Source organism: Canis lupus, chromosome 34 (assembly GCF_011100685.1).
Source record: "Canis lupus familiaris isolate Mischka breed German Shepherd chromosome 34, alternate assembly UU_Cfam_GSD_1.0, whole genome shotgun sequence".
Taxonomy (NCBI): Eukaryota; Metazoa; Chordata; class Mammalia; order Carnivora; family Canidae; genus Canis; species Canis lupus.
This window is the reverse complement of record NC_049255.1, coordinates 20,795,341-20,820,845: the sequence shown is the minus strand read 5'-3', so window position 1 is coordinate 20,820,845 and position 25,505 is coordinate 20,795,341. Positions and strand designations below refer to the sequence as shown.

At 40.2% G+C, this 25,505-nt stretch overlaps 1 protein-coding gene across 4 annotated transcripts in view; it reads right to left on the bottom strand.

The window, feature by feature from the left end:
* Positions 1–25,505, bottom strand: part of LOC478670 (LIM domain containing preferred translocation partner in lipoma) — a 603,162-nt gene that overhangs the window by 522,763 nt on the left and 54,894 nt on the right. Inside the window, exon 1 of one of the 4 annotated variants that reach the window (XM_038583672.1) lies at positions 3,519–3,736. The exons of the other annotated variants lie outside the window; for them this stretch is intronic. The gene's annotated coding sequence lies outside the window, so the exon portion shown is untranslated. Of the gene's footprint in view, positions 1–3,518; positions 3,737–25,505 lie in introns of those variants that run through there. 4 annotated transcript variants of the gene reach the window in all.

Genomic DNA, 25,505 nt, shown 5'->3' with positions numbered 1-25,505 from the left:
TAAAATACGATTAACAAAATAACCACAGAAGAGATATAAAAGCAAATTAGTCCAATTAGGATGGGAGAAATATAAAAATTTGTCAAAGTGGAAACAACTCCACCCCTCCAAAAAAGGCACCAAGTCAAGGCAGTTTCACAGGGGAATTCTATCACATATTTAAGGAACAGATCATCTAAGTGGTATTCACACTATCTCAAAAAGAAGCAAAGAAAAAAAAAAAGGTCTCCAAATTATTTTATGATGATTTAAGCATAACTTTTATAGTGGAATTGGGAAATGCAAAGAGACACATATACCCACCTGCACAATTTTCAAATAATCTCAATTAGGAAAATTGATGCAAAAATTGTTAATAAATTATTAACCTCTAAATTCCAACAAGACTAAAAATATAATGCATAAACTATGACTAAGTGGATATTATTCCAGGAACACTAGCATGATTTCATGTTTGAAAAATGTATTTATATATTTCACCAAATTACAGAACAAAAGATAAAAATCTAAGATATTTTCTCAACAAACAGAAAAGGAGACAACACATGATGATTTCCCTAGTTTCCAAAAAAGGTATTAAACATTTAACAGCCAGTCTCTATTTTAAAAATAAAAAACACTCTCAAAAGAGAGATGGACACTTTTTTAACACAGTATATTTCTCAAGCCAAAGCCAAAATTACAATTAATAGGGAACATTTTAAGTATAAGCATTCCCATTAAAGTCAGGAAAAAGAGAAGGACATTCAATCTAATGCTATTTAATATTTACTTTTGTAGAGGTAGCAGATAACATGATTAGAAAAATCTGTAAGAGTTATAAAATCTAGAAAGAAAAATGTAAATTATAGTTATTGCCAGATTATATGATTGCTGAACTAGTAACTCGAAGAAATTCACCTAAAACTCATTCAAATAATGAGATAATTCAGTAAAAGGGGCTGATAGAAAATCAATATACTGATATCAAGAGACTACATACACACCTGTACAAACAGATGATATAACAATTCCATTAGCTAGAGAAAGCAAAAAATACCTAGGAAAATAAACTTAAAAAGAATTATGCACTGTCTACGTGAGGAAAACTTTAAATGCTCCTGGTAACATAAAACAAGACACCAACAACTGGAAAGGCATTGTGTTCTAGGAAAAAGAAATAACATGTTTGCAGTGCATAATGTAAGTGAATAAGTTTAGAGCAATTCCTATGAAAATACCAACAGGACATTATTTTCAGAACTGAACAAATTCATTCTAAAGTTCGTGGGGAAACAAAGCACCTTAAAAGACAGTAAAGTTTAGAAAAAGAGGAACTAATGAGATTGGAGTAGCCCCATCAGATAACAAAACACATTATACAGGTGCAGTAATTGAAAGTATGAAAATCGCGCATGGGGCCACCTGGGTGGCTCAGCTGGTTGGGTGTCTGCCTTCAGCTCGGGTCATGATCCCAGGGTCCTGGGATCAAGTCCCACATACAGCTCCTTGCTCAGAGGGGAGCCTGCTTTTCCTTCTCCCTCTGCCTGTTGCTCCCTATTTGTGCTCACTCACTCTCTCTCTGTCAAATAAATAAATTTTTAAAATCTTAAAAAATAAAATAAAATGGTGCATGTAGTGACACATGAATGGAACAGAAGTTCCTCAAAATGATACGAATTCCTAAGTATTAAGCATTCTTAAGAATCAAGAAATGGAATATATAATAAAGGTGGCTTTTCAAATCAGTGTGGAAAAGATGGACTACTCAATAAATAGTATTTGGACAGGTGGAACCAGAAAATATCAAAGTGGGGGGCACCTGGGTGGCTCAGTTGGTTAAGCATCCAACTCTTGATTTCAGCTCAGGTCATGATCTCAGGATCTGAGATTGAGCCCCTGAGTCAGGCTCCACACTGAGCATGGAACCTGCTTGGGATTCCCTCCCTCTCCCTCTCCCTGCTTGTTCTCTCTCTCTCTCTCTCTCTCTCTCTCTCTCATAAATAAAATAAAATATAAAATAAAATAAAATTTAAAAAATATATATCAAAGTAGATCCATACCTCATATCTTTTATCAAAATATTATTTCAGTGAATCAATGATGAGAGACAGAGATAGAAACAGAGAGAGAGAGAAAGGGAAAAAGGAAAAACAACCAAATGAAAAACAAGTAAATTGGAAGATATTTTTTTAAATAACCAAAGTGGAGAAGACATTTCAAAGTGTTGCACAAAACCCAAAAACCAAAGATTGAAGAGACTACATAATTTTTTTTAATTTATATGCACATTAAAAAGACATGCAAAATGGTGGGGTGTTGCAACGCCTATCACACACTAAGAATAATTTGTATAGCTGTAAAAAATAAGAAAAAAGTTCAACAGTACAATAGAAAAGGAGGCAAAGGAGAATTCACAAAAGCAAAAAAAAAATGCTTATATCCTATTTAAAAAGATGTTAAAAGTCATTAACAGCAACGGAAATGCTAATTAAAACTGTAAGATACCAGACATAAGACACTGATACAGAAATGATCATACAGCCTTATGATTATATAAAAAAACAAGATGCAGCATGTTCCTCTTTGCCTAAATATCTATAAGCATGGAAATATAACAGACTACAAACTACAAATATATGTTTGTTTGTACCCAGTTTATTTCCAGAAAGAGATACAAGAACTGATAACAGTGTGAGCCTGTGGGTAGGAGAAGTAAATAGAATGAGACCCTGATAGAAGAAAAATTTATTTTTCATTATATACCTGTTCTGTGCCTTTATAAATTCACACTATATTTTTGTGTTCCTTAATCAGTTATTTTTTAGCTTTTCTTAAAGAAAGACTGGACAACAATGCACCAATGAGAACGTCCAATTCAAGGAAAGGGAACCAGCTAGATAGATGGTCTACGTCTTTCCAGCTCTGCCATTTACTGTGGCCTATCAGAATGAGGCTGACAAAGGGGCTGGGGTTTGGAGCCTGATGCAGCTACTTAAGAGCCTTGACTTTGGGGAAGTTCTTCATTCCTACAGTGTCTCAGTTTCCACAGCTTAAAACAGAAAGCTAAAATTTACACCTCAACAAGTTGCTGCCAAAATTTGGTCTGATAACAAATATAGAGCACTAATCCAAGGTGTGGCAAGGAATACATGTTCAAAATAATAATAATAATAATAACTCTTGTGCTGTTTGGTTCATCCACATACATTAAACCCAATATCCACCCCACCCTCTGGTCTCAACTTCCCGTCTCATTGCCAGAACACTTCAGGTTCCCACGAAGAAAGAGCTGAGATTAATAATGACCAATTCTAAACATCAGTCAGGAGAATAACAAGAAAACACATATTTCAACTCCCACATTTCGCTGAGGAATGAGCAGAGGATAGCTGTAGTTAGGGAACTGGTGAAAGAGGTGAAAACTCGAGTCTATTGACCTCCATTATATGGGTTTGGCACCACAAAATTATACACGTTGGTTGGCAAGGAATGGGTCTCTCCCTCAACGTCAAGGGCCTCTCATTTTTCCAGGTTACCTTGTTTCCCCTCCAAGAGCTCCATTTTCACTCTGAAGTGCCTAGAGCACATCCCTCCATCAGGCCACTCTGGCCTCACTCCCTGGTGAGCACCGACAGTCCTGGTACCCACAAGGCCTCCTCTTCAGATTTGCATACACATTAGAGGACAAAATCACTGGGCTGTGTCACAAAAAGGCCATCTTGCCAGTCTTCCAAAAGGGGAGAGGGGAAAGGAGAAAAAAAAAAAAAAAAAAAAAACTTTTAACGAAGACTGGATCCTGATAGAACTAAATGTGGCTGCTCTTTCTAGAACCTGATGACTTCACAATGGATGAAGACCATGCATCCTGAGAGCATTGGGTTTTCTTCGCGGTGATGGTGGCAGTGAGGTTTTTGTGTGTTTATTTGGTTTTATTTTTCTTTCTTGCTGTGTTTGGTCTTTGAGAAAGATTCTATTATGGTGGCTATCAATTCTCCTTTAAGGAAATAAGGACAATGGTATTAATAATGAAACAAAAGTACTTTTTACTCTCTGTGGTCTGCAAGTAGTTTCACATTTCACTCCGATAGAACTCCACGTTTTACTAATGTGAAAGTGTGTGGTTTTGGCAATAGCAAAGTTCTTCTAATATTCAACTTTCTGTTGTTTCTTACTTGCAATTTACAGTAAACGAATCCCGACTTTTTCCCCTTTGTCAAAACCAGCCCATTTTTAAGACAACCAGTCCCCCTCAAGCACGGTACTTTTCATGAATATCGCACAGGCAGGAGCCCATGTAGACACAGTTTTCTGCATTTAACTATCTAAAGCATGAAACAAAAATGCCCCAAGTTTGTCCTTGGACTCCACAGAACATGACTGTCCCAGAGAAGCACTGAAGAATGCCCAGTCCTGCCTTTGCTTTTCTCCTCTTTCCCATAGAGTCCTCTCAACCTTCATTTTGGGCTAAATTTGAACAGAGCCATCAGGACTGGTCAATCACCCTGGCAGTAGACTTACTTTGGTTACTTACTTTGGAACTTCTTGAGCAGTTCTTTCACAGGTTCTTAACCATCCTCTCAAGCCTGGTAGACAGGGAATGCCAAGGTTCTTCTCCTCTACCACGTCTAGAAGACACCTGGGCTCCAAGAAGGCAAGTGAATTGCCCAGGAGCCTCCTGCAGTAAGTGGCAGGATCCATATTTTATTACTCTAGAGCAAGGGCCCTTTCTACTATTTGTGCTGCCCTGAGGAGAATCGCCTAGAGTTCCCCTCAGCCCTCTGTACATCACTGACTTGTAGATGCTTCTTCATGACACACTATGACTCCATCAGGAAGGCTGCCCATCAGCCTGGACTTGGTGGCACAACTGTTGGTTTTGATGGCTCAAGGCTTGGGCCATACTGGTGCTTAGGCATATTCACTATTACTAGGGTCCATCAATTGTCAGATGCGTCCCAGGCAACCTATTACTAGTCATTGTTAAAGTCCTAACTTTCCAAATGAATTGTTTTTTTATTTAGAAACCAGCACTCTCTCAAAGTTATCCCTATGATACTGTCATTCACACCTTCATTTACCTCCTTAAGTGGAAGATGAAGAGGCAGAGATATGGATGGGTCTATGGTTAATCCACTTAGCTTCTTCCAGCCTTCTCTCCGTCACAGCCCATGATGTGCTGTTACATGAACGTAACCCACTGTCAGAGACTTTGACAAGTAAAGGCTGAGGACTACCGCCATAGATAAGGAGAGCAGAGTGCCCTACAGAAGTTGGCTTTCCTAGAAAGAGAAGATAATATCTAAATTCCCTAATGACTGGGTAAACCTCCACCATCAGTCTTGAATTTGTTCCATGGCCTGACGTTTGGATAACAAAACTCGGAATGCTCTGCTTGCAATCCCTAGCTGCCTCACTAGGAAATTTTGCCCAGAGTAACATGAGTGCGTTAGCTATTACTCAATGTACACACACCCACACCCTCACCCACCCACCCCCTCACACACACACACACAGCTCAGAGCACAGAGCAGAGCCAGTCTAGCACTGCAGATGGCTAAAAATGTTCCACACTGCATTCAGGACAGGTCAGGACAATTTAGCCTATCAGCATCTAAGAGATAAACATGGTCTTAAAAGTTTTAATGAAGTTGGCTTGACCATCACTGTTATCAACTTATCTCATAGGACTAAGTAGGTATTGTTTCTCCCTTCTGCAGTGAAGGACCAATTCTTCAGTCAAATAAATATTTAATGAGCACCCACTATGTGTCAGGCACTAATCTAGGTGGTAGAGATACAGCAAAGAATGAGAAAAGACTAAAAGCAATCCTGGAGCCTACAAAGGTAGAAAATTCACAAACAAGTCAACAAACACATAATTTCTTGAGAGCAATAAATGCTTAAAAGAAAAATAAAACAGGGTATAGGAGATCGGGAGTGTTTAATGTGGGGAGAGGTGTTGTTATCTGTGCGACTTCTACTTCTAACCATTGATTTGGAGCTTTTAAAAGAATACCCATGCCTGATCTCACCCCCAGACATTCTGATTTACTAAGTTTTGGGATGGGCTTGAGCAACAGTGTTTTTAAGGGTATTTCAGTGATTCTAATTAGGGTGGAGAACCACTGGTATGCTTGGTTTTTAAGGTAAACAGGCCTGAGCTTGAAACCCACCTGTGATGTACCATCTGTGTGATCTCAGGAAAGATACTTAATCTCTTTGAGCTTTGGTGTCCTCATCTGTGCAAATAGGATAATAGTAAGTAATACACACCTTTTTGGGTTATTCTAAGAATTAAATGATATATGTTATATCTAAGGCAGAGTGCCTAGCCCATGGAGACGCCTCAGTAAGTGTTGGCCATGATGTACCGTTATCTTTATTGATTAAAAATATGCATAGGATATGTACAATAGAGGGCTGTACATCCAATTTGGTCCTTTAATAAGTGTTTGCCATGTACAGTGTGGAGTTTGAAGGTGCCTTGTTGTTGCTTTTAAGAGCCAAAGCTGATGTTACTGGGTGAGATCACAAATTACATTTCTTTCCTACCATGAGGAAATTGTCTCTCACAGTGTTTTCTAAAAATTTGAGTGAATTGTCAACATTTAAAGACCTAAAGACCTCACATAAAAATCTGGCAATGTGGGGCGCCTGGGTGGCTCAGTGGGTTTAAGCATCTGCCCTCAGCTCAGGTCATGATTCTGAGGTCTTGGGATCAAGCCCCACGTTGGGCTCCATGTTCAGTGGGGAGTCTGCTTCCCCTTCTCCCTCTGCCCCCAGCCCCTCATGCACTCTCTCGCGCATGCAAATAAATAAATAAAATCTTTTAAAAAACAATCTGGCTATGCATTCCCACAGGCAATAATTGATGAGCACCAAGCAGCTGCCACGTTTTCCAGAGAGAATCCTCTCGAGCTATCCATGTCCCCCACCACACCCCGTAGCTCTCTTCCCAAAATGCACATTGACTGTGGCCAAGGACCAGTCATACATTTCAGTGGCACATCAGCACTGTTAGCTTCTCTACAGTAAAGAGGTGAACAAAATGTTACCTGTACCCAAAACTCCCAAGTAGGAAAAGGAAAGCTAGCTAAAAGGGCTTCGTGTTTCAAGAAGACACTGAAAGTATTTATTTGTGGAAGTCTAGGCTAGTTCTGTATGTTAACTATGCAAATGCAGTGTGTCTGTGTCAAAAGCATAAACTTTGCATGGCACCTGTTCACTCTTTTACATAACTTACCTGGCCCTAGGAGCTTGGCAAACATGAGCTCTGTGACCTCACAATTTTGAGAGGTACCTTCCATTATCACCACTTTCAAAGATGAGGAAACTGAACCTGGGAAAGGATAAATAATGGTCCGGGGGCATATAAATAATACATGGCAAAGTTAGCTATGGAACCAGAACTTTCTGACATCCAAGCTGAAACTTCTTCCACCTAGGGAACTATTTAATGTAATTTAACTATTGAGGAGAACAACAACTAGATGGGACAATTCTTGGAGAGAACACTATCACTGTAGATCAGTACATTTCTCTCTCTCTCTCTGGCCAATGTACTTGCAGTTCATGCCACTAATGGTGAAGACCATCCCAATACATTTCTAGCAACTGGGTCTTTCAGACACTGAGAAATCTGCAAATTACTCCATGAAACCTATTCCTCTCTTTCTTTTCTCCCATGTAAAGATTGTTCCTCTTTTAAATCTACAAACAGATCACAAAAAGAAAACCATGTTACTATACACACATGTATGTGTTGTGTTAACAAAGATCAAAACCAGTGACTGAAATGGAAGGATGAAGACACATTCAGGTTCATTTCAAACACTATCTTTTTGTTAAAGCCTCCCTTGATTCACTTTGTCAGAATTAACCTGCCACCAGAATCTAAAACAGGTTACATGTATGTACCTTAGATCTGTACTTCGGATCCTATTCACGTGTTATATGTCAACACCTCCACCAAATTAGAATTCTCTGGAAAAGAGAATTATCTTTTATTCACTCTCATGTACTCACCACAATCCAGCCCCATCACCAATGTTAAACACAAAACATGGCCCATAGTCAGATGCAAAAATAAGTGAGTAAGTGAAGGTAAGATTGACTACTTTCTAACCATATTTAAGTATATGTCTTTTTAATATTAGCACCCTATGAAGTGAGGTTTTTGTAGGGATGCAGGAATTAATTTTTTTAAACTTCAATTCAAGATGCACACCATCTACTGGAGGAGAAAAATGTACATACATAACCATAATGCAGAAAAAAGTAAAATTAAATCTTCTAAGAGATACAAACAAAAAAAGTTCTGGCAGATGAGAGAAATGTACAAGATATGAAATTTCTCAGAATTTTGCTATAATCTGTATTTTCAGTGGTCAATTAAAATATATCTACCCAAATAAATATGCAATTTCTTTCTCTGATAATTTACTGACATTTCTTTTTTTGAAGTTGCTGACATTTAAGTATCAAAAGAGCTGTTACGAAAGGTCTCAGCCATAATGGGGAATTCAACTTTTTTTCTTCTAAAGGAAGCTTAAAGGAAAGTAGCTTTGTATTTCAGCAATTCTAGAAGAGCTTGACTTCTCTGACAATATAAGTGCAAAGAAACTTGAGTCAAAACACGCAAGAAAGAAAAAGATGCTCGAGATATTTCAAGTCTACAATTATTTGCTGAACACATGCTAAGTGCCAGGAAATATGTTAAGCTCTCCAAGGAAACAGAGCTCAGTCTTTATTTGGGGTAACAGTGGGGTACTGGTCCAGGAGAAAACATTAGGATAGAACTTTATGATAAGCAGCATAGAAGAGGTGTAGGCAAAAGGCTATGAGATTCAAGGGGGAGAGAAATTATGTAAATTAGGAATTCTATTGATAAATGTGGCATAGCACTATGAAAAGAAAACTAAATTGAGTAACTTGGCATTTGCATTATAATCCCGGTTTTGCCAATAATTTGGTGACAGAACTTGAGCAAGTCAGTGCCTACACTTCAGACTTCAGTTTCCCCCAACATTAAAAAAGGAGAGAGATGGCCCTCCCAGTGGTCACATTCTATAAACCTGGGTATTAAATTAAATAAGCTTCTGAACTAGAATTATGGCAAGAGAAAGCAAGTGTTCTACTGTGTTGTTTGAATCCATTTGCCCCCTTAGATGTAAGTCAACCGAGAGTTTCAAAAGCAATAAGTCTAGTAGCTACCCAGAATTTGGTATCTTCTTTATATTTTAGATGAATGACTAAATTATACATCGTTTCATCATAAAGGCTAAAGTATAGGACCAATAGGGAAAATATGAAGGCATGTAGATAAGTCAGGTAGGTTTCCACCAGGGCTCCCCCTCCATTCCATGGCATAGAAGATACAGGATAATTCTAGGTCCAACTGCCCTAAGTCAGTACTGATTCAGTTGGTAGGGAAACTAAGAACTTTGTTGCCCATCAGAAATGACCCTCGTATATCTTTCCAAATCACCTCCCACTATTACTTCCTTTCAAATCTTTATTTTATAAACAAGTATTGGTCAGACTTGCTTTATCAAATCAGAAGCTCTAGGGAGGGGACTAGAAATCTGTATTATTAATAGTAAGTGATTACAATCATCAGGCAAGTTAGGGAAATCCTGTTACAGAACATGCAAACTATCATTCCTCACCACAAACGCCTTGCTTCTTGTCCCTTTTGTGTGCTTCTTCTGCCTACCTTGTGCTTCTCCCGTCTCCAGCTGGTGATACACACTTCCCTATCCTTCATGTCCCAGTTAAAATAGCACCCAATTCTACTACCCTGAACAATCTCATATATATATATGAGATGGGCTGTGATTCTTTCTTTCTTTCTTTCTTTCTTTCTTTCTTTCTTTCTTTCTTTCTTTCTTTCTTTCTTTCTTTCTTTCTTTCCTTCCTTCCTTCCTTCCTTCACTTAAATATTTGTAAAGCATCTACCATATGCCAGGCACTACTCTAGGCACTGGTGACATAGCAACCGAACAAGACAAAGTTCCCAATTTTCATGGACATTCTAGCACAGGCGAAGGCAAACCGTGGCCTGCACACCAAATCTGCCTCACTGAATGTTTTTGTCAAATTTTATTGAAACATAGCCACACTCAATTATTTACATATTGCCAATGACAGAGTTAATTATTTTACTCTTTATACTGTAATATTTATATTTACTTTTTATTGTCAGATAGCAGAATGAGTTAGCTACAACAGAGACCATATGGACCTAAATATTTAGGCTAAAATATTTACCATCTGTCCCTTTTCAGAAAAGTTTGCTGACCCCTGTTCTAGTATATCCTTCCCACATAGCACCATGCCTGGTTGACAGTAGGCAATTAATAGATACTTAGAGAATAAAACAAAGGTGGAAAGTGAGAATATGATCATATAAAGCAGGTCCTATGGCAGAACCTTTTTCATGCAGCCTCCATCTTTTGTCTTCATTATACAACACGAATTTCAATCCAGGATGGAACAATATTAGCAATGCTACAGTTCAGCATGATTAAAAAGGGAGGGGGCAAGCTTTCAAGCCTATGGAAAAGTTAAGAACGACATAAATTTGCTATGTCTTCAAAAGTCGTTCCTATTTCAGGCTCATTTGTGACTATAACAGCTGGCCTGGCAAAAATACATTACAATAGCTGTCCTGCTGGCTTTCTAGAGCTTAGAAAAGTTTGGGGAGAGTTGTTTCTGTATTTCATTGGTTTGTTGGCCTCCCTAAGAAGCATCTTATAGAAGAGATCTTTGCACCTTTTGGATCAAGCTAATAAAAAAAAAAAAAAAAAACCTCTAGTTAGGTCGAACACAGAAATACACAGCTGCAGATGAGGAAAACCTCATTCTGTCAAACACCGAAGTCAAGTTTAGAGATTCAATCTTATATCCAATCCTAAGAAATGTCTTCTTCAGCATGTCTCTATGCAAACCCTCTCACCTTTCACAAAACGAACTAAGATGATCTGAAAGCTGTGCTATTTGCAGGCTGCTTTTCAGAGGTGAAGTTACTACAAAACTGGAAGGGGAGAGCTGATACACAGCTAAGGTTTTACAAGCACAGTGTGGTGTGGTTTACTGCAAAAGGGTAACAGCTTTAGATTCAAACAAGTCTTGATTTCACTGAAGCTTCACTACTTGTTACCCCTGTAAATTTGGGCAAATCATTCAGCCTCCACAAGTCTCTGTCTTACATTATGGGAATAACACAAGTGACATCACAGGGCTGATGTGAGATCTGTTTGTGAATTTTATTAAGCAGCTATGATATGCCAGGTAATGGTTAATCTTCATGGTGGGGAGAGAGAAGGAACAAGAAAAGTCTGTCCCCTCAGAGCGTTTACATTCTGGTGGGCGTGGAAAATGTGAGGTATCCAAATAAATGGAGATAGCCAGTTAAAATGTCATAAAGTAAAGCAGGTGGGCAAGGACAGGGCATGAGCTTGGGTGGCAGGGAGGGCCTCTCTCTGAGGTCACGGTGGAATTAGGAGAGACGAGAGCCTGGGACCTCGCAGGAGGGGGCGGGAAGCCACGCAGGGAAGTAAGATAGGTAAGTCCTAAAGATAGGTTAAGTGCAAAGCAGCTTTCTCAGAATCAGAAGAAAATAGGTTTTCTGTAAGAGTTGGTTCCTCCCCTCCCATTTTATCCAGTAAAAAGTGCAACACTGGTCCCCACACCTCAAAAATACCTTTGCATAATAAACTCCCCAAAAGCATTACAATATTTTTTTTTTTTTACTCAATAAATCTGGAAAGATGGCATCTCTACATCTTTGACTCTTTCTTAGTTCAAACGCAAGAAAATTCTTTTCCCTTCTGAATTTACTACTTGGAAGTGATATAATAGCTCTTGTTTATTCTATCTCCTGGTGACTGATTTCTAGCAAAATAATAGTTGAAACAACATTCCCCAAAATGCGTTATATTAACAGCATCCTGATGAGCATCACAGAACGGGTTATCAGGTCAGTTCTGAACATTCCTCCAGATTTCCAAGTGAAATAAAAATGGTCAAGTTCCAGGCATTTTCACTTTCTGGTTCTGGTGCCCTTGGCCCCTGTGTTCCCTTTGTAAAATGCAACAAAGAAACTCATATGCTCCCATCAAAACAGTCTCCATTCATTTCACAGATAGATGTGGATGGGTGAGTAGATGGATGCAGGCAACAGATGAAGGTGGAGAGAGATAAATGAGAGGGGAAGGTGAGAATGGCCAGAGGATGGATGATTACATGGATGACTGGATGGACAGGTGGGAGGGGGGACGGGTGAGCACATGGACAAATGGAGGGATGGAACTCAGGCAAACGTCCATGGCAAAATGCTAAGCAGACATACCAAAACACACACAAAAAAAGAGGCAAAGACATAATTCCATAACAAAAAAATCAATCTCAAGACTGAAATAGAAGCACAATTCCCTCTCCTAGCCTGGTGCTCCTTAAATCTCCATTTAAAAATATCCAAAGGCCTCTCTTCATCATTATATCATCACATCCAAAAAATGTGGTAACTGTAGTATTATATATGTGCCCAGCAACAGAAAGTGGATCCTTTGGGGAAAACAAATTTACCACATCCTCCTAATAAGAGAATATAAAAAAGTATTCCAGAAGGCATAAAACAACTTATCTAACAGTGCAATCGTGAGATTAACCATACTATTTTTCAATGTTTCTCTAATTAAAGTTATGTTAATTAAGAAAACTTGGCCTAATAGATTTTGTTGCAGTCAGAATTTTCTTTAACAATTCTACAGGTCTAACTTTACTTTGCCTGAGATCTTAACTAAAAGTACTGCTCAACTGCAGCCCAATGCATGTTAATTTAGGATGAAATAAAATATGCCAAATTCCTCAACTGCAAAAATAGTGTCAACTGCCTCTCTGCCTTGTTTTAAAGCAAGTTCCCTTCTTGGTAAATAGGAAGCACTGTTTACTGTGCTATGGAAAAATGGAAACAATGATTAAATATATCACAATACATGCAAACGCATTATTCATATGAGACAAACACTATGTAATGATTAAAGTGTATACTTCTGAAGGATGTTCAATGACACTGGAAAATGCTTACAATATAATATATTATATATATATTTATATAATATTATATAAAGAAAACGGGTAAAAATAAATATGTATAACATGACCCCCCATATAGATAGAATATGTATAGATAACAATATTTATACATATACGTAACATATATACATATATATGTATAAATATGTATAAATATAACCACTGTTATCTGTATATCTATATAGATAACTACGGTTCTATATTTTACACATATCTGGTTATATGTAAAATATAGAACAGTAATTATCTTGGATGGTGTGTATGGGTGTTTAATTTTCTTCTCCATACTTTTTGGCATCTTCATTTTCTAAAATGAGTATACTAACTTATCACTGGAAAAGGTTATCTTGTCTTAGGAAAAAGACCAGCACCTGTGCTAAGAAGACAAATAAAAGTAGCTTGTTTGTTTTTTCCATTTACACAGTATTTTCCTATGCATGAACTCATCTGATCCATTCAACAACTCAGAGAGATGGGTTTGAGGATCGCCATCAACAAGCAGGCAATCAAGCTCATATAGCAAAATGGGACAGCACACATGAGTCAAAGTTGCCTGATGCTCTACAGCCTTCTTTAAAATGACCATTCACCTAAGGAAATAACTTGGTCTCTGAGTTGTTTTTCTTTTCCTGACAGGGGTTCTAAAACTCTTGTGCCCCAAAACTATCCCAAAGTACCAACATCATATCCTATCCAATAAACAAATAAACAAAACAAACAAAAAAACACAAAGAGAAAACCTACACACAAGCACACCTGGGCCCCTGAATATCTTGCCCCACAATGGGAGGCAAGACCCTGTTCCAGAACAACAAATGTGTCACTGTTGCTGTTCTCATAAATGTAGAAAGCCAATTATCCTAATGGGACCAGTCCAATCTATTCAGGAGATGTCCAGGCACAATTTTTAAAAAGACAAAGTCTGACCTAGATAAGGAAATCCGAGACAAAGATTCGAAAGCTGCTTTAGGCGACAGAGGGCTGAGGGCTGAGGGAGGGTTACTGTCAGCAGGGGAAGAAACACCACAGCTCAAATCTAGCTGGTCTTGAGATGACTCACCAGTACTGCTGTGACACCTTCCTGCTCCATTCATCAGACAGGTTTTTCCATCAGAATTTACTGACGGTGTGCTCCCCAGTGAGGTGGTAAGATCAATTCTGCAGTTTTAAAATGGGGAAGATATGACTGCAAAGTTGTAACACTGATTCCACTTAGTACACTCAAAAAAGCCCGAGGAGAGGGTGACCTTCGTTGAAGGGACTCTGGCCCCCACCTCACCTCCCCCTGTGAGCAAACTCACCAGAATTCATCTGTTCTGGATTTCTGACTAAAGAGTTAATGGAGCCTGACAAAATCTGGTGTGTTACTAAAGGTATAAGACAGATTAATTATGTAGGGAATATGTAGAGAGAAAGGCTGGGCCCACTTAGGCTCTGGGGCAAGAAAAGAAGTTGAGTCTTTGTGGAAAGGTTGCAACCTACAAAATAAACTGACTGGCCTTACCTTTGATGGGGCTGAGTGAAGAACTCCTGCCCTCAGTCCCCCTTCTGTGGAAACTTCTAGAGCAGAACCCATAGACACATACATGTAGGAACAAGTGTTGCTGGACAGAATAAATACTCATTATGGGAATGAGCCCGGAGAATAAAAGAAGCAGATGGTCAGGACATTGAGCCTTTGTTCCCTTGCAGCATCATCCAGCTCCCTCTCCAGCTGAGGCCACAACCTTTTAGGAACCCCCTCACTCTCTTCCACGCCCTGAGTATGGCCTTCTCATCCTGGAACCAATGGATGAAGTATCTTTTAAAAATCTTTAGCTCTAAGCAGTGCATGCCATAAGTAAGCTGATAACAGGAGATTTTAGTAAGGAGAGGTGGCCATCAGAATTACCCAGAAAGGTTCTAAAAAATGCAAATGCCCAGGCCCACAGCCAAAGATTTAGGGATGCAGACTGAAAATCTGAATTCTGGTAGAATTTCCCTAACTGATGCCGATCCACAAACTCAGCTAAGAAACTACTGCTCGTTACTGGGCAATTGCCACATTGGGCACTCAAGAGCACCAAAGGTACCTGGGCAAGAGTCCCCAGGAGGATCAAGTGGCCAGTAGGTAACCTGTGTTCATGGTGGACAAAAGCAAAGGGAGAACCAGGGAGTGACTGGAGGGACAGTGAGGCTTCCCAAGGTGCCAGAACGTGGCCTCCAAGAGAAGAGCAGCATAATCTGTCAAACATCTCCCGGAAAGAGGATCTACTTAGAAGCCCAGGGATAAGGTAAACAGGGAAGCTGGGACAGGATTTAGGTTTTGCGGGGATAGGTTTGCAGAAAGACATTCACCCTTGAAAGGCTAGTTAACTGACCTATACAATATATGCAGTTTGTGATCTTGAAAAAATATAACAAGAGGTAAAAGTAGTAAGCATATCCATGGCATATTGCTTTAATATTGTTCAAACAACAGGCTCTGGATAAATCCTAAATTGGAAGGAATCTGTCACAGACCCCCAAATCAAAGACAGATAATCCATCATGGCTACTACATAGCTATGACAAATCTCTTCAGCTAAACAAGGTAGACAGCTTAACTAGGTACATCTTCCTGGTTCCTTTTGAGGTCGAAACCTAGTGCAATTCAGTTGTCTTATGAATCTCTATAAGCAAATCCTATTGTTTCACTTCAATATGAAATCCCCAATATAAAACAAAGGAATAGGATAGCTGATGAAACTTGGTCCAAGTGTCCTTAGATAACAATCTTTATATCCACCTACTGTTTCTTCATTTGTGAAATGAAATAAACTCTTCTCAGCAGTATATAAAAAAAATGCCCTAGAGAGTTCTGAAATAATGAAATACCTAGCTCTAATTGCTAAATTACTGACTTATGTGTTTAAAACCTAATATATATCCCTTTGTTTTCTAGAAGCAACACAGAGTTCCTAACTTACATCATGAACCTCTTCAATTCCTGACCTGCAAGAATCCCTTCTGCTTTATCCAAAATTCCAGACATGGAATTTATCTATTTGATACGGCTGTCCTGTCTCTATCATCCTCATGGAATTTATGTCTTCACTTTATGGATTTCTTTATCCTGTGACCTTCTCCACAAAGAAGTCTGGGAGGGAAGCGAAGAGTCCAATGTCCACATGGGGTTGCTATTTCTGAAATGGGGGCTGAATTTTGCACCACAGACCCTGATGACATTACACAAGGCCTGCTTTCTCCAGTCTGAGTTAGCTAAGAGTGGTCTTCTCCTAACTCTGGGAAACGAACTAGGGGTGGTGGAAGGGGAGGTGGGCGGGAGGTGGGGGTGACTGGGTGATGGGCACTGAGGTGGTCACTTGACAGGATGAGCAATGGGTGTTATTCTATATGTTGACAAATAGAACACCAAAAAAAAAATTTATAAAAATAAAAAAAAAAAAGACTGCCAACTAATTACAAAGGCTGAAGTATACATTTGCAATGTAGAGATCTGACAGCCACCATCTGAAATTAATGAAGCTTAATATCATCAATGGTTGGTAAACTGACCTATGTATCTCTTGATATGTCATGAATTTACATCCCATTTTTAGTCAATAAAGAATTATTAACAAATCAGTCTTAAAAAAAAAAAAAAAAAAAGAGTGGTCTTCAACTGATGTCTCCCAAGGAAATTAAGCAGCCTGAATTGTAGCCTGAATGACAGCATTTTCTGCTTGGAAAGCTGCCCCTCCTTCCCAAACTATGGCCCTGTCTTACCCTTCCAACTTCCCATTTTTCTCCTAAAGGAACCATGTTGGGATGTGGGTGAGGGCTGAGGGTGAGGAGCCTGGTGTTAGCAGAACACCTTTCTATCTCCCCTTTGGCCTTGTCAAGCAGACCATCACCTCCACCAGCCTTGTCTCCAGTGGAGGAATGAGTGAGTTACCCAACTGTTGAGTATAGAGAAGGAACGGAACATGTGCCACTCAGCCCCTTGCCCCCGGGCTTGGGATTTACCTGATGGCTGGAAGCAGACACCCCCTGCTGCTCAAGGTTAGGGATTTTATAGGCATAGTGCCCTACTGGGGAGCTGTCACATACAGGGGTTATCTGAAAGGAAGAGGGAAACTCTGAATTAGGGATGCCGCAGACATAAAGCCCCTTCTACAACCTAGTCGTTGTCTCCAGCTGACTGACTGATGCACTACTTTCAACTAGGTTCTAGATAGGTAAAAAAGAACATGAGGCAAGATAGCAAAGGAAGCCAGGACTGAGACTTGGGGGCCAAGGCAGAGGCTAAGTTCAGTTTTCATTAGCCTCCTCAGGCCTGGACATACCACCTACTCTAACCACACAGATGGCACCCTCATGGCATGGGCACACAGGGCCTCATACTCTTCATTCATCCTCAGGTACCTTCCCAAGCCCTCACCTCGCCCTGCCCTAATCCCCCACCTTCTCAGATGTAGCCAACCTCAGGGATTATTTTCTGTGCATTATCCCTTCCGAGCTTTTAGTCTTTGATGCTCGGCCTAAGTTCCCTCGTTGTCAAGAGCTGAGTCCCCTTCATCTCCATGGCCTCATCCTTTGGTAAAGGTTAACTAATGTTTATTGAAGACTTATTACTCACCAAGCATGAAACTAAGGGCATTAAATATTATCTCATTTGAATAGATACAGGAAGTGGATATGGTTATTCTCTAGAAGGAACAGGATCTATATGCTCAGAAAGGCTCACTCTTCTGAGCGCATCTTGCCGTCTCTGGTCTAACTATGGGGATGCTTGTGGAGGTGAGGCAAAAGAGCAGGGACAGGAAGTGAGAACCAGGGGGCTAAGTTCAGTTCACAACTAAGGGTTCTGTTTTCCCTGCCTTGGTGTTCAGCTATAGAGCCCCTGGGTTCAAGGAGAAAAAGAATTCTCACTTTGAAAAACAAGAAGAGGGAGAAAACAAAAGTCCATATGTCATTGCTCCATGAAAGGCCTCATTGCTCAAAGTGAGCAAGTCTCCCCTCACCCCAATCCTTGCTCTCTGAAAACAGAGGCCCGGATGACTGTGGTTGTGTCACTAGATTTATAACAAGCCCAAGGACTGCTAGAATTGGAAGGCCCAGACCAGACCCGCTCAAATATAGCTGAAAGCTTTCTAGTAACTCCAACCGTGCATGGGGGATGAGCTGCTCAGAGAAGTGAGTCACTTACTGGAATCTGTGCTGCCTGCATTACTCAGCTGATATTAATACACCCACTTGTTCATTAAAGTTTAATTGGAGTTCATGTGAATTGGTTTCACCGGATACTTAATCAAAGCGAAGTGTTTGTGTATGAACTGTTCCCATACAAAGCTAGAAAGCACCACTTTCCTCCAGCGCCTGCGTACATCCACTGGTTGCTCTTACAACTCTGTTAACACAGTCCGAGAGGGGGGAACAATGATCATGCAGGAGGAGCAAGGAAGAGCTGTCCAGACAAACACAAAACTAGAGTAAATGAAAAATGCTCCAAGAGGCACAGCCTCAGTTGCCTAACTCATCAGCTACTGCCTGGCATCGGCCAGGACCTCAAAATTCTCCTCCCAAATAGATCTCGTTCCCGCCCAGGGCTCATTATCAAAGCTACAGGGCTCCTTCTTTCCCCGGGCACCTGTCTTCCAGGCATACATCTTTATTTTTAAGATGGGTGGATAAGGAAATTAACCATCATTCAACATAATCACACATTTCTCTTGTACTGACAAGCAAACCATGAACACAATCCCAAACGCCTATTTATACAATCAGGGCTGTCAGTACCCTGTTATTTCTTATCGGATATCTCACTAATCAACATTTCTGGAAGTATAAAATTTTAAAGCTCCTGAAAACATTGTGCATGGATTTGGAGGGAGGGTGATAGATTTCCAGTTTGGTAGCTCTGGGTGTTGACCAAATTTTCGGTAGGCATGGTCTCCATTGTTAAGGAAGCATGGCTTCTGGGCCCCTAGCAAATCAAGATGAGTGAAAAACTTGGTACTCACTATTTGATTCACTGAAACAAACTTCCGAGGTTGTAGACTGAAAAGCAATCTCCTTTCTTTTTAACTGCTTTATTGAGATACAATTTCCAAGCCAAACAATTCACCCATTGAAAGTCTGTCATTCAGTTTTGAGTATACATAGTCACAGAGCTGTACAATGATTGCTGCAATGTAACGTAAAAATATTATATTGCCCAAAAAAGAAACTCATACCCATTGGAAGTCTCTCCCTGTGCCCCATACCACCCCTGCTGACAAATACTCATCTACTTTGTGTCCCCCTAAGCCCTATGGATTTGCCTATTACGGACATTTCATACAACTGGGATCATATAATATGTGGTCTTTGGTAACTGGCTTCTTTTACTTGCCATTAATGCTTTCAAGATTCATTCATCTGATAGTTTATATGAGGACTTTATTCCTTTTTATTGCTGAATAATATTCTGTTTTACAGACATACCACATTTTGCTTATCCATTCAGCAATCTACCTTCTAAAAATAAAAACAGACCCCCATCTACACCAGAACAGCGTATTACTTAGCACTCAGTTTGACAGATCATCTCCTTATTCCCTCAATGATCCATTCATGATTATCCCTTCACACATGTAAAGAAAATGACCCTGTGGGAGGAACTTCTTAAATGTGGGAGGAGGTTGGCAGAGACTTGCAGCATAAGCCATTCTGAATGGAAAACTCATCAGGACGACCCATCTGTGCATTGTTTCACAGTTTAGGAAGCATCCTCACTGACATGATGCAGCTAGATTGTGGCTCCCTACAGAAGTAGCTGTGCTATCTCTATCTCTGACTTCCCCAAGATGCCGAGTAGAGCTTGGAATACACTGTAAGGAGCAACACTCACAACTGTCTCTCTCTCTCAAGAAAAACTACTTTTTTCAGCTTAAGATATGACCCCACTACTTCGTAATAAGCACCTACTATGTGCCAGGCACATTCATGGTGATTAAGAAGATATGACACCTGCTTTCCAGGAGTTCAGAATCTAGCAGAAAGGACCAAATCAACACAAGATGGAAAAATTAATGTCAGATTAAACAGCATGAATGGTGTGAGACAAACTCAGAGAAGGGAACCTTCAGCCTGTTATATATCTCACTCGTCATGCTAGTGATTTCATTTTTTAACCCTGTGCAAGCTAATTATTATGTAACAAGCAAAGATGGTAGATTTTCTTGAATATCGAGAATTCATAGCTATGTGTTTCCTGAAAAGGTACAAGTGGGGGTATAAGAGCCAACTTCAGCACCCACATCAGTACTATTACCAGATAATGTAGACTTAGGAAACCATCAGAGATGGGAAGTAGAGAGTCATCTGTCCAAACCGAAACTTTCTGCCTCCTTCTAAAGCGGCCAAGACACTGTCAGGAAGCTGGCAACTCAGAAGTTGCCGTCTAAGAAACCATGTAGTGTGAAGGAAAGTAATAGGTTTCCAAAATACATGTAATCTAACCCATATTCCGATACATGAGGCTAATAATACAGCACTGGGCTTATTTGATGCCATGTGTCTAAGGGACTCAAAGACATTTGCCAAAGATTTGATTCAGTCCTTCCCTCCTCCCAAATAAGGGTAGCATTGACTCTCAGTCTTTATGAAACTCAACTGCATCTTCCAGTACTCTGTTCTGTATTCAAAGAACATCCTCGAGCTTCCAGATAAAGGCACCTCACAATCAAAACTAAAAGTCCATCTCATGCTTCTGATTTTTGGAGTGTAGACATGTTTACCCCCTTTGGATCCAACTCATGGAACAGACAAGGTTTTCATGCAAACCAAAAACAACGAACTACTTAATGTAGAGCTTCTTGCACTTAAAATTTCTACCAGCATGAAACCCTCCAGAATATACTCAAGTTTGCACATCAGTATAAGTATTCCTCTTTAAATTCCCACAGCGAGTTCTCACATCCTGTTTCCTAATTAACTCACGCAAAAGAAGACTTTTACCCTCACCTCTACTGTTCATTAACAAGTTTCAGGAAAGACTTTGACATTTGATTTCTGAAAAGCACATGCTGGTTTACAAGAAATCCTAGAGATTCTTTGCTATTTATACTTGGGGAGAAACAAGTCATGTCAAATCATAGTTAACTTTTTAACCAAAAGAAAAAAAAAAGGCTAATTTTTTTAGATTTATTACATGTCTATCTAACCTGGGTAGTGCTTGGTAAGAATGACCTCATTACACTCAAATCAGGGTTGGTGAAGCAGAAAGCACCCGAGAGTTAGAGATTCAGGGTTTGCATCCACCACTGCTTAGAGAAAACTCACTTCATCTCTCTGAACCTCAGTTACATCATCTCTAAAAGGAAAACAATAAGCTGTGCTACTGCCTACTTCACAGGGATGCCATAAGATGCACATAAGAAAATGTGTTTTTAATGTCTTTGAGAACTATCAAGCTCCACACACAATGTAAGGTATTATCTTAACGTCCTTTCCTATAAAGACATTTTTAAATGACATGAACAAACATTTTTGTCTTTCTGTTTCTATTTTGAATAAGCCAAAGAAACACCCCCAAAATTAACCCTACCAATTCCTGGAAGCTTCACACACACACACACACACCACACGTTTTGTTAAGAAAACTGCTTCTTAGGACAAGCCCAAGAAAGTACAAGATCCTGAAGAATCTTCTGCCTTAGAGACATCCTCAGCAGCATGACTTTAACATTAAGTGTCTTTTAGTTTATTCTGATTTTCTGAAGGTGGGCGCAATATATTAAGTGTATCACCTTTCAGGGGCAGCTGGGTGGCTCAGTCAGTTAAGCATCTGCCTTCAGCTCAGGTCATGATCTCAGGGTCTTGGGATTGAGCCCTGCATCTGGCTCCCTGCTCAGCAGGGAGTCTGCTTCTCCTTCCACCGCCCACCCTCCCGCCCAGCCATACTCTGTCTCTCTCTCTCTCTCTCTCAAATAAATAAAAATCTTTAAAAAAAAAAAAAAAAGTATTTCACCTTTCAAAAAGTGGAATAAAAACTCCCAATCACCTCCTTCTGGTGCAGGAGAAATGGTCTCAGGAAGCACAGCCCCAATATATCAATGCTTTCTACAGAGAAGGAAAATAAGGGACAGCTCTAAGGACACAAGCCAGGCACATGCAGACCAGGGGAGGCCAGAACCAGCCTGCATGACAGGAGAAAAATAGCCCCTTACCAGCCATCTTTTACCAGCAAAGTGACCCTCAGTAGCCACACAGCAACTCTCCAGGAAGCAGCTTCTCAAGGCCGTGGATGCATTCCAGCCCCACGCATACTCTACCATCTGAAGTTTACCCTCCCAACTACCATCTGCAGATAAGCAAAGGTCAGGGGTGGAGAAACCAAGAACTTTTCCAAGGTCACTAGTGGCCACGCATGTGCAACCTCTAAGTCCGAGGCTAAACTGGCTCCCTGTCCTTGAGTAAATAGGCTGGGGTCCTAAAAGAGTCCTAGAGTGCTCACTCTGCACCTGTCTCCTTCACCATTGCAGTGTGATGAGATTGTCAGAGCTAACAATCCCATATAATTATATATATTTAATACTAGAGGTTAAGACTTCTATAGGGCTTGCTATGCCATGCACTGTTGTACATGCTTTACATTCACTCTTCAACTTATTTTTTTTTTCACTTACTTAACCCTTACAAGGACCCTGTGAGGTAAGCCCGTATTACAGATGAGAGAATTGGAGCACAAGGAGAAGAAGCTGTTTGCCCAAGGTCATACAATTTGATGTGATGGGATGACAGACTTAAGCCCCGCGATCTGGTCTGCACAGCCTTTCCTATCCAGCACATCACCCTGCCCGTTCACGGTCACTCCCGCTGCTGGCTGAACACCCACCATGAGCCAGGCACCTTCAGACTCTCACATGCGTTTTCTAATTAAGACTCACAGTGACATTGGGGGAGAGATTTTATCATCTCTAACTCAAAGGAAGACACTGGGATTCCAAGAAGTCATTTAACGACATTTTTACAAACACAAGGAAGCCTACAAGGATTTGAACCCCTGCCCAGTTTCAAGTTTAGTGCTCTTTACAAACATCTAGGTTCTGCATCAGCCCTGACATCAAGAAACCACACAGCCTTTTAATCATTCTTAGCACGGTTTACCTGCCTGTCCATTCATTTCTTGCCAAGCGGTGCAGTAGAAAGAACATGTATTTAGGAGACAGAACCAGAGAGGTTCCACCACTTGATAGCTGTGTGACTTAGACAAATTACCTAGCCTCTCTGAGTCTCCTCATCTAACCAATGAAAACAATGCTAATAGCACCCACCATCATCTCATAAAACTGTTATTAAAATTAAATGAGATGATGCACTTAAAACACTACAATGATGGGTACATAATAAGTGCTCAACAAAAACTAATCCAATGAATAATTGAATGAAACATTAAGATTAAATGTACAATCTAAGGAAACTTCCTACTACAGTTCCTGTCACATAATAGCTGCTCAAAAACAAAAATGCAATTCATTTATTGTTAATATCCTACTAGCCTAAAGATGTCCTGAGTGTCACAGCCCTGTGTGAGCTAATCTGGAAACCCCACGGAGCCACATAGCACCTTGCACAGTAGGGATGTTCAGAGTAACTGATTACATGCTCTTTGTCTGAACTTAGCAAGGAAAGAAACTTTAAGATGCTAAGATAGCTTCTCTGAAAGTTTGGGAGCTTCATTTATCCGTTTCCACCCCAAATTTTATCTTCAGTTTGAAAATTATTAACCATAATTGAAGCCTAAGACACACGAAGAAGCCTCAATTTAATATTCTTATTTATTTCTGATACATTCCATAAGGAATAAAGAAAAATGATTTCCTGATCTCCACACTTTTAAGTCTTATCTCTGTCTTCTCTTCAAAGACTGCCACATTACTTATAGAATCATTTATTTTGTACCAGGTCCTTCACAGATGGCAATCACAAGTGCTTTCCTGAGTCAGTCACTAGTGAGAGAAAGAAAGAGAAAGAATGGGAGAGAGAGGGATTGTAAATGCAAGAAATGGAAGACATGTGTTATCAAGAGAAAATTCATCGGCAGAATTGCTTTGACCAGGACATCAAAGGAAAACTAGCTGCAAGCGTACATCATTAAATCTGGGGGGAAATTCACCAGTGTGTGTGTATAGATGTGTGCGTGAACAGGTGTGTATATGTACAGGGGTGTGTGTGTGTATAATGTGAGTGTGAACAGGTATGTATATGTACAGGGGTGTGTGTGTGTGCAGGTGCACAGATATATAGATGTGTGCCAGTGTGCAGGTGTGTGTATGTATGTACAGGTGGGTCTATGTGTGCAGGAATGTGCACGTATAGATGTGTGTGCAGGTGGGTGCATGTGTGCAGATGTGTGTATTTATATGTTGTATTTATATGTATTTATATGTTGCGCACATGTGCAAGTGTGTGCATATATAGATGTGTGTGCAGGTATACGCATTACAGATGTGCACATGTGTGCAGCTGTGTGCGCTTATAGATGTGTATGCAAGTATGTGCATATATAGGTGTGTGTGCAGGTGTGTGCATGTATAGATGTATGCAGGTGTGTGTACATATAGGTGTGTCTATGTGTGCAGGTGTGTACATGTATAGATGTGTCCGAATTTGTGTATGTATATGTTGTACACGTGCAGGTGTGTGCTCATATAGATATGTGTGCAAGTATGTGCATATATAGGTGTGTGTGCAGGTGTGTGCATATATAGATGTGTCTGAATGTGTGTATGTATATGTTGTACACATGTGCAGGTGTGTGCGCATATAGATGTGTGTGCAGGTATGTGCATATATAGGTGTGTGTGCACATAGAGATGTGTTTATGTACACACACACACAAGCATACATGGAAATAAGCTGGGAAGAAACCACCACCCACAGGGCAGGTAAAGAGCACCCGCACCAGGATGTTTGGGCAACAGTGCGAAGGGTCGCAATGCTGAGCTGGGCCTGGGGGCGGAAGGACAGGGTGTCACAGCTCGGCTCTGCCATCCAACTGCCTCATCTGGAACACAGCATCTCGGCTCTTCTATTCTCAGAATGAAGCCCTCCCAGGACTGGGGTGAGATGTGAACAACAAAAAAGCTGTGAGAGCGTTTCTGAGACCCACGCGTACACAAACGGGCATGACTACTAGTTTATGCCAAGGAGAGTGACTTTTTGAGCCAACGAACCTCACAAGTGGAGTCTATTCCTATCACAGGCTGCTTTCAGCAAAGGAAGAAGGGATGCGGACAATGTTCCAAAGAGGCGATGCTTTTTAATTCTGTATTATTTCCAAAACAGAAAAGCAAAATCTTTCCCCCTTCCTTTTGTTTTTCCAAATAAAAATAAATTATAACCCTAACTTGATAATAAATGCAGGCTGGAGCTGTCCTTAAGTAAAAGCTTTTGATAACAAATTGCCTGCACTAACT